At 38.6% G+C, this 12802-nt stretch overlaps 1 pseudogene; it reads right to left on the reverse strand.

The window, feature by feature from the left end:
* Positions 1–5520: 5520 nt before the first annotated feature.
* Positions 5521–7909, reverse strand: LOC101789354 (rho GTPase-activating protein 17-like; annotated as a pseudogene).
* Between the last annotated feature and the right edge of the window lie 4893 nt (positions 7910–12802).

A 12802-nucleotide genomic window follows, 5' to 3' on the forward strand; every position in this document is an offset into this window, starting at 1 on the left:
CCAGAATCTGTGGGATGCAATGAAGCTGTCCTAGGAGGAAAATTTATTGCACTGACTTCCCACATCAGGAAAACAGAATAAACATAAATAAACAAACTGATGCTACACCTCAAACATCTAGAAAAAGAAGAGCAAGTCAAGCCCAAAACCAAAAGAAGGGAGGAAATTATAAAAATCAGAGCAGAAACTAATGCAATAGAGACTAGGAAAACAATCCAAAGAATCAACAAATCAAAGAGTTGGTTCTTTGAAAGAATACATAAAATTGATAAGCCCCAGCCAACCTTATTTGAAAAAGCTCAAATTCATATAATAAGGAATGAAAAAGGTGAATTCATTACAGACTCCGTGGAAATAAAATACAAAAGGTCATCAACACCCATTTCAAAAACCTCTTCTCTCACAGGTTTGATAACTCAGAAGAAATGGACAGATTCCTAGAAACATATGAAGTACCAAAGCTGAGTCAAGAAGATGTAAAACTACTGAATGACCCAATTTTTATTAATGAAATTGAAAATGTAATTAAGTCCTTACCTACAAAGAAGAGCTCAGGCCCAGACGGATTCACTGAGGAATTCCACAAGAAATACAAAGAATTAAGTAACACTCTTCAAATTCTTCAGTGAAACCGAAAGGGAAGCAATTCTTCCTAAGTCATTCCTGGAAGCAAATATTACTCTAGTACCAAAACCGGAGAAAGACCCAAATGAAAAAGAGAATTACAGGCCAACCTCCCTAATGAACATAGATACAAAAATCCTCAATAAAATATTGGCAAACAGGATACAGCAAATCATCAAGATTGTACACCATGACCAAGAGGGATTCATCCCAGGCATGAAGGGTTCAACATACATAAATCAATAAATGTAATCCACCATATCAATAGAGCCAAAAGTAAGAATCACATGATCATTTCTATAGATGCAGAAAAAACTTTTAATAAGCTCCAACACTCACTCATGATAAGAACCTTAGAGAAAATTGGAATAGATGGTCTTGACCTCAATATGACAATGCCCATCATGACAAGCCAACATCCATATCATACTAAATGGCCAAAAACTGAAGGCCTTTACCTTAAAATCAAGCACAAGACAAAGATGTCCCTTATCACTGCTCCTATTTAATATAGTACTGGAAATACTAGCCAGAGCAATTCAACAAGAGAGAGAAATAAAAGGAGTAAAGATAGGAAAAGAGGAAGTTAAATTATCATTATTTGCAGATGACATGATACTCTACATAGAAGACCCCCAAAACTCCATTGAAAGACTCCTAGATATAATAAATAAATTCAGCAATGTAGCTGGATACAAAGTCAATACTCAAAAATGAATAGCATTCCCATTACTAACAACAAAACCACTGAGTTCAGGGCACATTGATGCCAGCCCATCTTTACCTTTCCATTCTTTCAAAAATAAGAGAAGCAACATCCTTCACACTAGCATCCAAAAAAAATGAAATACTTAGGAGTTAATCTGATGAAAGAAGTGAAAGACCTATACAGGGAAAATTATAATACACCAAAAAAATAAATTGAAGAGGATCTCAGAAAATGGAAAGACATCGTTTGCTCATGGATAGGAAGAATAAATATTGTGAAAATGGCCATTCTTCTTATACAGATTTAATGCAATCCCAATGAAAATGCCATCAACATACCTTATAGATCTAAAGAAATCACTCCTAAAATTCATCTGGAACCAGAAGAGGTCTAGAATAGCAAAGGCAATTCTAAACAGCAAAGGCAAGGCAGGAGGCATCACAATCCCTGACTTGAAGTTATACTACAAAGCTACTATAATAAAATCAACATGGCACTGCAATAAAAACAGATCTGAAGATCAATGGAATAGATTAGAAGATACAACCACAACTACAAACACACTCAACCACCTTATCTTTGATAAAGGGGCCAAATATGTTCACTGGAAGAACGACAGTCTCTTTAATAAATAGTGGTGGAAAAAGTGGCTCTCTATATGCTGAAAACTCAAACTAGACCCATGCCTATCACCATGTACTAAACTAAAATCTAAATGGATCAAAGATCTGAATACTAAAACAAAAACACTAAATCTGTTGGAAGACAAATTAGGTAAAAATCTTGAAGACATAGCAGTAGGTAGAGAATTCATGAACAGGAATCAAACTGCACAGGAAATACTTCCCAGAATCAATAACTGGAATCACATCTTATTAAAAAGTTTCTGCATGTCAAAAGAATGTCCAGCATAGTGAAAAGAAAACCCACAAACTTGGAAATAAAATGTTAGTAAACTGTCCCTCAGACAAAGGACTTCTGTCTAAAACATATAAAGAATTTTTAAAAATCAGACCCCTGAAATTCAAAGACCCAATCCAAAAATGGGCATCTGAGATGAATACACACCTCTCAGATGAAGAACTACAAATGGCAAATAAATACACGAAAAAAATGTTCATCATCATTGGTCATTAGAGAAATCCAAATTAAAACCACACTGAGATTCCATATCACTCCTGAAAGAATGGCCAGGATCAAGAAAACTACCAACAACAGATGCTGGAGAGGCTGTGGGGAAAAAGGAACACTCCTGCACTGTTGGTGGGATTGTAGACTGGTGCAGCCACTCTGGAAGTCAGCCTGGAAATTCCTCAAAAAGCTGGGACTGGAAGTCCCATTTGACCCAGCTATTCTAATTCTAGGCAGATTCCCAGAAGAACTGAAAACATCATGCCACAGTGATATATGTGCATCCATGTTTATAGCACAACAATTTGTAATATCCAGATCTTGGAAACAATCTAAGTGTCCATCAACTGAGGAATGGATAAAAAAAGTTGTGGTATTTTTTTATACAATAGAGTACTACTCAGCTATAAAGAATGATCACACTGAGACATTTATAAATAACTGGATGCAACTTGAGACCATACTCATACGTGAAATAAATCAAACTCACATGTATAAATACCATATAATCTCCCTAGTGTAAGAAATGGTAAGAGTACATAAGATTTTATGGTAATCATGATTCCCCATTACATTGCTTTGAAGCCTTGTAATGTTTTCATTCACTATTTGGAATGGTTTTATTGTTTTGTTTGATTTTATTATGTATGATTGTTATGAATAGCTACTTTGAAAGATACAAGTCATTATGGCAGCCATTGCTGATTTACTATCATCTTGCTTTGAAGTCCTACCATGCTTTTGTTCTTCTATTTCCATTGGTTCTATCATGTTGTATCTTATTGGATTTTAATATGTGTGATAGTACAAACAAAATTTTATGGAAAATGAGATAATATAGTAGCCATTGTTCATTTTCTGTTATTTGGTTCTGAATGCCCTGTAATACTTTCATTCTCTTGAATGGCTTTATACTATTTTGTTATGTTTAATACTATTATATTTGAAGGTATGCTCAACTATTTCAAAGAAAGAGACCTTATGGTAGCTACTGTTAATATCCAGTTGTGTTATGGTGAAGTACTGTGCTGGTTACATTGTTCTGTTCTGATCTGCTTTGTTCTGTCCTCTTTTGTCTTAATCTCTCTAAAATAAAATTTTAAAAAACAATGAAAATCATACAAGATTTTAAAACAAAATAATAGGGAATTAATAATGGCTACCACCTTCCCTTTTTAGATGTTCCCTCCCCCTTCACTTCCATAATACCTGTTTTACCTTTTGAATCTCACTAACTCCTGCAGGGAGACAATATGATGTTCATTTATGTGAGTCCAAAACATTTCACCCAAGATCATCATCACAAGCTGCATCTGTTTACCAACAGGAGCCTTGTGATTATCCTTCTTTATAGGTGAGTAGCATTCCATTGTATAAAAATGCCATTATCTTTTTTACCCATCCTGCAGTTGGTGGGAAAGTTACCCCTGCTTTTTTCTGATACCTAATAACATGGAGCATGTTTCTCTCCTTTGACTTACAGTGTATTAATTTCCTTTCAAGTTAATATGTTTCTTGTATATCACATAATGATGGATCTTATTTCTTGATCCACTCTGCCTGAGTTTCTTTTTATTGGTGAATCTAGGCCATCTACATTAATGGTTATGGCCAACATGCATTGGTTTGTCTCTGCCATGCTTTTTTCCTACTGTTGGCTCCCTATTTTTCCCTTCTGTTAAACTGCCTGCACTACTCAGTAATGCCCTGTGCTGCTGTTCCTGGAACCATGGTTATTTTTTTCTCTATGTAGAATGTCCTTCAGTACTCTTTGTAGGATTGGTTTGGTGGTCATGAATTCCTTCAACTGTTATTTGTCATGGAAGTGTCTCATTTCACCAACAATTTTGGAAGACAGTTGTCAGGGTACATCAATCTGGGTTGGAAGTTGTTTTCTTTCAAGACTGAAACACTTCATTCCAAGCTATTTTGGACTTGGTGGTTTATGTTAAGCAATCTGTCATGATTCTGATGGATTTCCCTTTTTAGGTGATCTGTTTCTCATCTCTAACAGCCTTTAATGTTCTGTTCTTGTGCTGAATTTCTGGGATCTTGATTGTTATATGGTTGTGTGGATTTATTTGGATTATGGCTAGTTGGAGTTCTATATGTCTCACTCACCTGAATGTTCTTAGCTATTACTTCTGTAAATAGTCTCTTTATGTCATTTATATTGACTCCTGCTTTTTTGCTGACACCAAATATCCTTAAATTGCTTTTCTTTACATCATCCTGGATCTGTTGAATTGTTATTTCCTGCTTGTTATTTTTAAGAGATCTTTCCTTTTGAAATTGCTAGCTGCAATCCTGTCTTAAAAGTCTGAAAGTCTACCTCCAGCTTCTCTCAAATGGTTTTGCCAGCTTTCAATGGAATTTTTAATTTCCTAGGTATCTCATTGAGTCTGTTTCATATATTCCAGTTCTTCTCTCTATTGTTCATTCAAGGTTTTCTTATTCTCCATGGTCTTCTTTTTATCTATGTCTTCTTTAGATATGCTCAGCAACTCTTTTATTATATTTGTCATTTCTTCTCTTACCTAAGAGATTATTTCTGATATGATTTCTTTCACAGATTTATAACGTAATTTCTTTACTTCAGTTGCCATCATTCCAGAAATTTCAGGTATGTGACTTTTACTTTCTTCCATGTCCATGTCTCCTATACTTGTTCTGTTTGGGCTGGAAGCCAGAAATTGCCTTTTGTTCCTTTGTCTTGACATTTTTATGGGTTCCTCCAGACAAGTGGGCTGTAGGGTTTCAGGTGCTTCCTACACTGGTTACCTATCCATGGTGTAGAGGGATAGGTCAGGCACCTGGGTTTCTCCCAACCCAGGTTCCCCAGGAGGCAGTGAGGTGCAGGACAGGCTTCTTCAGATGCTCTCAGCTTCTCCAAGGCATGGCTGGCTAGTTCTTCTGGCTCACACTAGCTACCTACAGGACAGTCCAGTGGCAGCCTGCATGCATGTGGGGGCTGAGCTAGCTTCTTCTCCCACTGAAAGCCATTTGCTGTTTGGTCTGCAATTCTGCTCATCAGAGTGGCAGTGAAGTAGCCATCTTCACAAGGTAATACTTTCCATGTCATTGTCTATAGTCAGCAGAGCTGCTAAGCATGTCTCTGCTTGCTGAGTCTGAATGCATTTCAGGAAAGATGCTGCAAAGTGGTTTTCAAACTCTAGAATTGGGGTCATTAAACATTCCAGTTTCAGTTCTTCCTGAATGTGGCAGGTCATACATATGTTGCTATTTTGAAAGCTATCAGAGCTACACTGGTGAGGCCGCCATCCCTAGCCAGGTGAGCACCAGGATGACAAGGTAGTAGAGGCACACTGGGTGAGTTCCACAGTTGTGGTGTTGGCCTGGGTCTCAGCAAGTTTCCAGTATGTGACTGTGAAGTCTCAGGATTACTCACTGCCTGGGACTGAGGTCCTGGCAAGCTGTGGTTCTGTTTACCCAGAGTGGGATACTGGAGGTGAATTGGAGTCTAGGAAGGAGTATGAGATAGCTGTGCAAATCCTTGCTAACCCAGTAGAGCCCAACAGAAGGGGCTGCCATGCCTACTCAGCATAGTGTGCACTGAGGTGTGGCCTGGGTTGGGGACTGTGACAGTGGATAACTCAATGCTTGAATTGGGGACAAACTGCTGTAGTACCTCAGCAGTGCAGAGGGCTAGCTTATGTCTGGTAGCTGGCTTGGCATCTAGCCCGTGTGCTGGGTTGGGGAAGACTTCGAGTGGTTTACTTTGTGACACATTTGGTAGAAGTTGAGATGTTCCTGGAGAACTCTGGCCCCCTGGATGGCTAGGCAGTGAGTTTCCTGCTTTGGGGGGTGCTGGAGCAGATTTTTTTTGACAGCCCAGCAAAAAGTGTGAGGGCTAGAATCAGTGGCACAGTGAACCAGGCCAACTGAGCGCTGATAGGAGCCAGTACCTGATTTGGCCAGTGGTTATCTGACTGGTGCTTCTCTCTGATAAGGACAGTTGCAGATATGGAATCCTTGGGTTTTGGAGGATGGCTGTCACCTGGGCTTGGCACTTGCTCCAGTATGTCTGCAGAGGAGGTGAAAGTCACACCCCCTATGTTTTTTTTTTTCAGCTCAAGAATACTGGGTGTGGGACTTGGGGCCTGAGAGAGTGAAGGCATCTGTCAGTGGGAGTGACGGCTGGTAATCAGGGCATATGTGCTTTCTATTTAGAGTGCTACCCCATCAGTGAACCTGAAAGTCCATTAACTTCACACCAAAGCTCTCCTTCTTCACAAGGACTCCTTTCATCACTACCGTGCTGGCAGGCTACTTCCTCTCCTGGGCCCAAATCAAAGTCATTTCCAGAGTAAGATGAGTAATTAGCAGTCAGGATAACAAAAGGCACAAATGCTTCTGATGCATTAAACTCCACCTCTTCGGGGAAGAGCCAGTTGGAGGCTGAAGGATGGTTCAGTCCCTGCAATATGTGTATAGGTGCAGCTGCTGCTCTCTCAGCAAATGTGCCTTCATTCTTGGCCCATAACAACTCAGGGCCTAACATGATTGCAGTGTTGCTGGGAGTCATTGTATTAATGTCACTGGTCAGAGCAAGCTTTGTAAGGGACTTGATTAAATAATACCTAAAGTTAACAAAAGTGTGTGGTGGCAACTTCTAACCTGTGAAGAACAAGATCTTAACATTTCTCAAAACACAGATCTAACAAGAGTTAGCACTGTATTTAGTCTGCAAATTCATAGTGCCAATCGAATGTCATAAAATCATAGCTAAATTCTTTTTTTCTTTTAGAAAAAAATTTATTAGTGAATCATAGCTAAATCCCATCTGGCATCTTTTGGTAGAAATTTCAGCACAATGAGCTCATGTTGGTGACTGATTTAGAGGCAGTTTCTCTATCAAAATCTATTCTGACCTCAAGCATGCAACCTTAGAACACACACGGTAAACAAATACCCCCACACATCAAAAAAAAAGATCCATGGGAAAGTGAAATTACAGGATTGGACATGAAGAGCAAGAAAATAGAGGAATCCATGAAAGGCTGTGGGTGTGACTCAGTGGCAGAGCAGTTGCCAGCATGCACAAGGCCCGGCTACCATCCCCACTATCACAAAAAGAACAGAGAGGGCAAGGGAAGAGAGAGAGAGGAAGGGAGAGAGGGAGAGAAAATAGAGAAGGAGAAGAGGAAGGAAGGGATGAAACGAGGGAGGGAAGGAGAGCGAGAGGAAGGAAGAGAAAGGGAGGGGAGGAGGTAGGGAAGGAAGGATAGAAGGAAGGAAAAAGAAGAAAGAAAGACACTATACCAATGGGACCCAAAAATGAAACTAAAAGTCCTAGGTAACAGTTTAGGAATTTCCTGCTTCCCTGTGGCACTGCACGGGCTGATGAACAGTCTCATTGTCAGCAACTACTGAGCTACCGAGCTTTTCACCCTTCTCCACAGATGTATCTGGATATGCTATCATGTTACCCATTCTGGAATAACCTCCTGAAACCAGTATTATAGCTCATTAAAGTCAGAATGAAGTGGTACCAAGGTTAATGAAAACTAAAGCATTCTGGGGCCATCATTCCCAAGAACGTGACAGGCAAAGAAATTGTCAAGGGAACTCAGGGGCAGACATCCAGACCCTGGCCAAAAAGTCACAACTACCAAGCCAGTGAGCAAAGCAAGGACAGGAGCAACCTTACGTGATACACACTGACGTGAGACACAGCTGTGAGGGAGGCAATGCTCACCCTGTCCACACCCCCTATCTACCTCATCATCCAGTCTTCCATTCCTGTCATGGCCTTGCCTTCACACCCAGCGTCCCTCTACAGTGACCTGCCCAGGAAGGCTGAAAGACACATATGTTCTGACCAAACCTCCTGAAAAAATTTTTTTAAAGACTTCAAGCTCTGTAAGTGGAAATTATAATAGTAGGATTTCAGGCCCTTTATAGATATTGGAGAGATGTGGGCACCAGTTGCATTCTGCCCAAGTCTTAGCACATAGGCACTAACAACTCAGCAAACATTTCAGTATCTTTGTGCTTAAGAATGTGAATCTCCAAAGAAATGCAGTCCTGATTACTTCTTTCCACTCTAGCTGTGGAAGTACTGGAATTGTGGTACATTAACCCAGGAAGTACAGCTGTTGATCCCTTCTCCCCTTTCAACCTACATCTGGCCCTGTGTGTGTCACACACACTAATGCTGAATGTTGAATGTAAGGACTCGCCAAGTGATACCATTAAGTGAGTGAACTCCAAGAGAGCCCAAATGATTTGCTTAAACAGCCTTCACTTCTTTCTTCCTCCTATGAACCCATGCCCAGAAGTCTTCCAACATGGCAAAACCAACTGCCCCTCTGCTTTCTGGCCTCCTCCACATTCTCCAGGAGACTGTATCAAAATGAACATTAGTTATCAACCTTCTCTAGGGAATACAGTAGTCTCCTTTATCCACAAGCAATTCTTTCTAGGATGTCTGAGACCTCTCAGATAATATTGAACCCTATATATACTACATTTTTACATATACACCCATTGAAAAATTTAATTTAATTTTAATTTTAATATCCATGGTATTGGGTCTACAATAAGATATTAATAACAATAACAGCATACATTTTATCCACTTCACCATACCGATTTTTTTCTCTCCTTATTAATTTGAGAACTAATATCTTTTCACTTAAAGAAAGCACACCTTACAACTTTTCTTTTGCATATTCAAACTATCAGCATTGTTACTTTTGTGTTTTGGGGCCTTATTAAGTAAAATAATGGTCACTTGAACTCTAATATTGCAAAACCATGACAGTCAATGTGATAATCAAGAGGGCTCCTAAGTGACACCCAGGGTAAAGAGGTGATTCTTGTCCTAGGAGGCTGGAATGGAAAGACACAGATTTCATCCTGCTATTCAAAATGATATGAAATGGAAAAACCTAAGAATTGTCTATTTCTGGAATTTTCTATTTAATATTTTCCATTTATTTAACTTTCCACTTACAATTTCTGTTTCTCCCCTTTTTTTCCCTTTTTTATTAACTAAGTTTATTGACACATTTTAGGTATACATAAAATCACATTCATCAAGGGAATTTGTAATTATACATGATATAACTTGATTCTTTTTTCCCGTTGTCTTCCCTTCCCTTTAATCCTTCTTCTCCTCAATATTTACAAAAGCTTTGTTTCCATTTTGCCCTCTTTTCTCAGTTTTTCTTTTTCCTTCCTTCCTCTCCCTCATCCCTCTCTAGTTTCCCTTCCCATTTGAACATTTTTTCCTATTTCACAATATCTATGATATATATTGTTCTTTATTTACACTTTCAGTTTCTCACACCACAGAAACAACCACTTAATATCTCAAAGTTGACCACAATGGTGGATAACTGAAACCATAGACATGAAACCATGGGGAGGTATGCTGTGTGAAGCATTCACCATGCAGTCCACAAGGTACTCACAGCCACCTTGTGCTAAGGTGGAGGGTGATGTTACCCCACCGTGAAAGAAGGTCTCTGCAGAAGAGCCCAGAGTTTCTTTTGCTAGCCTGACCGGTCCTCTGGCAAGGAAGTCTGCTCCAGACACTTGTTCCCCAGCTGAATAACAGAGAGCCCTGTCAAGACAATGATTCCTGGGACCCTGCCTTTAAGCAGAAAGGACCGCTGACACCAAGGCCAGAAGAAAACACCATCTACTTAGTCCTCCTCAATCCTGTTTCTTGGGAGATGTGAGGCCCCATGAGCAGGGATCTCAGATGTCACCTCAGCACATACAATGTATGGTGTGGTCCCAACGTCAAAGGTGAATGTAAGTAAATGAATCACTTCACCTATTAAAGCCAGAAACTATCAGTTTATTGTTTTTCAAATTCATCTATATATTACTTATGGGAAGAAAGCCTTGAAACAAATGAACACAGAAAGATACGTAACTGAAAAATTGGTCAGATAAATACTAACCAAAAGGAATGTGTGTCACCCTATGAGAAGTAAAACACAAAATTATTAATAAAGGTAGGATAAAATTATCAGATAATAATGTGAAAATCCATCAGGGAGTTATAAAAACAAAGTATATTGAATTATAGAACATGTAAACTATAAAGGAAACACTGGCACACATTAAAAATACATGTATTATATATCACTTATTTTTTATTTTGAAGAAAATAAAACCAACTGAAATGAAACTCTAATATTAAATCAAAACAATAAATGTGGTACTGGACTTCAAAACAAGATAAAAGCAAATCAATAATGGCTATCATAATGACTCTTGTAGCTGCCTATACCATCGGACATAATAAAATCAAACAAAGCAGAACAGAATAAAACCAATCAAAAGAAATACAGGGTTTCAAAACAAGATAATAGTAAATCAGTAATGGCTGCCATACTATATTTTATCATTGAAATAGCTGTCCATGCCATCAAATATAATAAAATCAAACAAAAGCAAACAAAATAAAACCAAACTAAGTAGAACAATGAAAACAATACAGGGTTTCAAAACACAATAATAGACTAATTATAGCCACTGTCTTCCCTTTTTAGACACTTCTTCCTTTTTCACTTTCACAATTTCTATTGTGCATTTTGGATCTCATTAACTCCTTTAGTTTTTTATAGGGAGACAACACAATATTCAACCATGTGACTCTGAACTATTTCATCAACGAGCATGATCTTAAGTTGTATCCATTTACCTACAAAAGCCTCGAGGTTATCTTTCTTTATAGTTGAGTAGCTTTCCAGTGTATAAAAATTCCACGTCTTTCTTACCCATTCTGCAGTTTATAGGCAAGTTACCCCTACTTCTTCCTGGTTCCCTGTCACACAGAGCATTGTTCTCTCTCCTTTAACTTTTCAGTCCATGAATTTTCTTTCAAGTTAAATATGTTTCTTATATAAAGCACATTGATGGATCCTGTCTTCTAATATACTCTGCCTGTGTTTCTTTTTATTTATGAATTGAGGCCATCTACATTAATAGTTATGGCCACAATGCTCTGCCTCAGCTCTGCCATGCTATTTTCCTACTGTTGATTGCCTACTTTCCCCCTCGATTCAGTTGACTGCCCCACGTGGTGATTACCCTCTTCCTCTATTCTTGGAACCATGGTCATTTTTATCTGTCTCTAGTATATACTTCAATATTTTTTGTAAGGTTGGTTTGGTGGTCATGAATTCCTTCAGTTCTTTGTCATAGAAGTATCTTGTTTCTCCATTAATTTTGAAAGAAAGTTTTGCAGAGCACATCAATCTGAGTGCAAGTTGTTTTCTTTCAGGATTTAAAATACTTCACTCCAGCCTCTTCTTAATTTGATGGTTTGTATTGAGAAGTCTATGATGATTCTGATGGGTTTTCCTTTGTAGGTGATCAGTTTCTTTTCTCTAGCAGCTTTTAATATTCTATTCTTGTGTTGAATGTCTGGGATCTTGATTATTATATGTCTGGGTGTAGATTTATTTTGATTATGGGTAGCTGGAGTTCTATATGCTTCATTTATCTGAATCCTTTTCCTGTGCTTGGGAAGTTTTCTGCTATTACTTCTGTAAACAGACTTTTAATGTCATTTGTGTTGGCCCCTGATTTTTCACTGACACCTATTATTCTTAACTTATGTTTCTTTGGGCTGTCTTGCTACTATAGAATTATTACTTCCTGGTTCCTTGTTATTTTTAAGAGATCTTTCCTTTCACGATCACAAGCTGCAAACCTGTCTTCAAGGTTTGAAAGTCTACCTTCCATTTCTTTCAAGCAGTTCTGCTAGCTTTCAATGGAGTTTTTAATTTCCTGGATATCTCTTTGAATCTGTTTCATGTATTCCAAATCTTTTATATGTTGTCCATTCAATGTTTCCCTCATTTTCCTGTGGTCCTCTATTTTTTTATCTATGTCTTCATTAGAGGTACTTAACAATTCTTTTATTATGTTTTTAATTACCTTTTTTCACCTGAGATAGTATTTCCATTCTAATTTCTTTTTTAGCCTCATGAAGTTGTTTCTTTCCTTCATTTGCCATTACTTCGGAAACTTCAGGTGTGCAACTCCTGATCTCGTCCATGTTTACATCTCCTGAACTTGCTCTGCTTGGGTTGGAAGCCAGAGACTGCCTTTTGCTCCTTTGTCTTGATATACTCCTGGGTTCTTCCAGACAAGCAGATAATAGGGTCTCAGGCAATTCTTGCTTTGGCTACAATTTCTCTGAAGTGAGACTATTTGGTTCTCCCAGCCATGCTGGCTATGGGTATCTGATGGTAGCCACTGGGTGTGCTGGTGCAGGCCTGACTGCTGCTTTTCCCAGCCTTCATTGGCTCCCAGATGGCTGCTGGAGTGCAAGCAGGGGTGAGGCTGGCC

Source organism: Cavia porcellus, unplaced genomic scaffold (genome assembly GCF_034190915.1).
Source record: "Cavia porcellus strain 051 isolate PalLab524CR breed Dunkin Hartley unplaced genomic scaffold, mCavPor4.1 scaffold_21, whole genome shotgun sequence".
Taxonomy (NCBI): domain Eukaryota; kingdom Metazoa; phylum Chordata; class Mammalia; order Rodentia; family Caviidae; genus Cavia; species Cavia porcellus.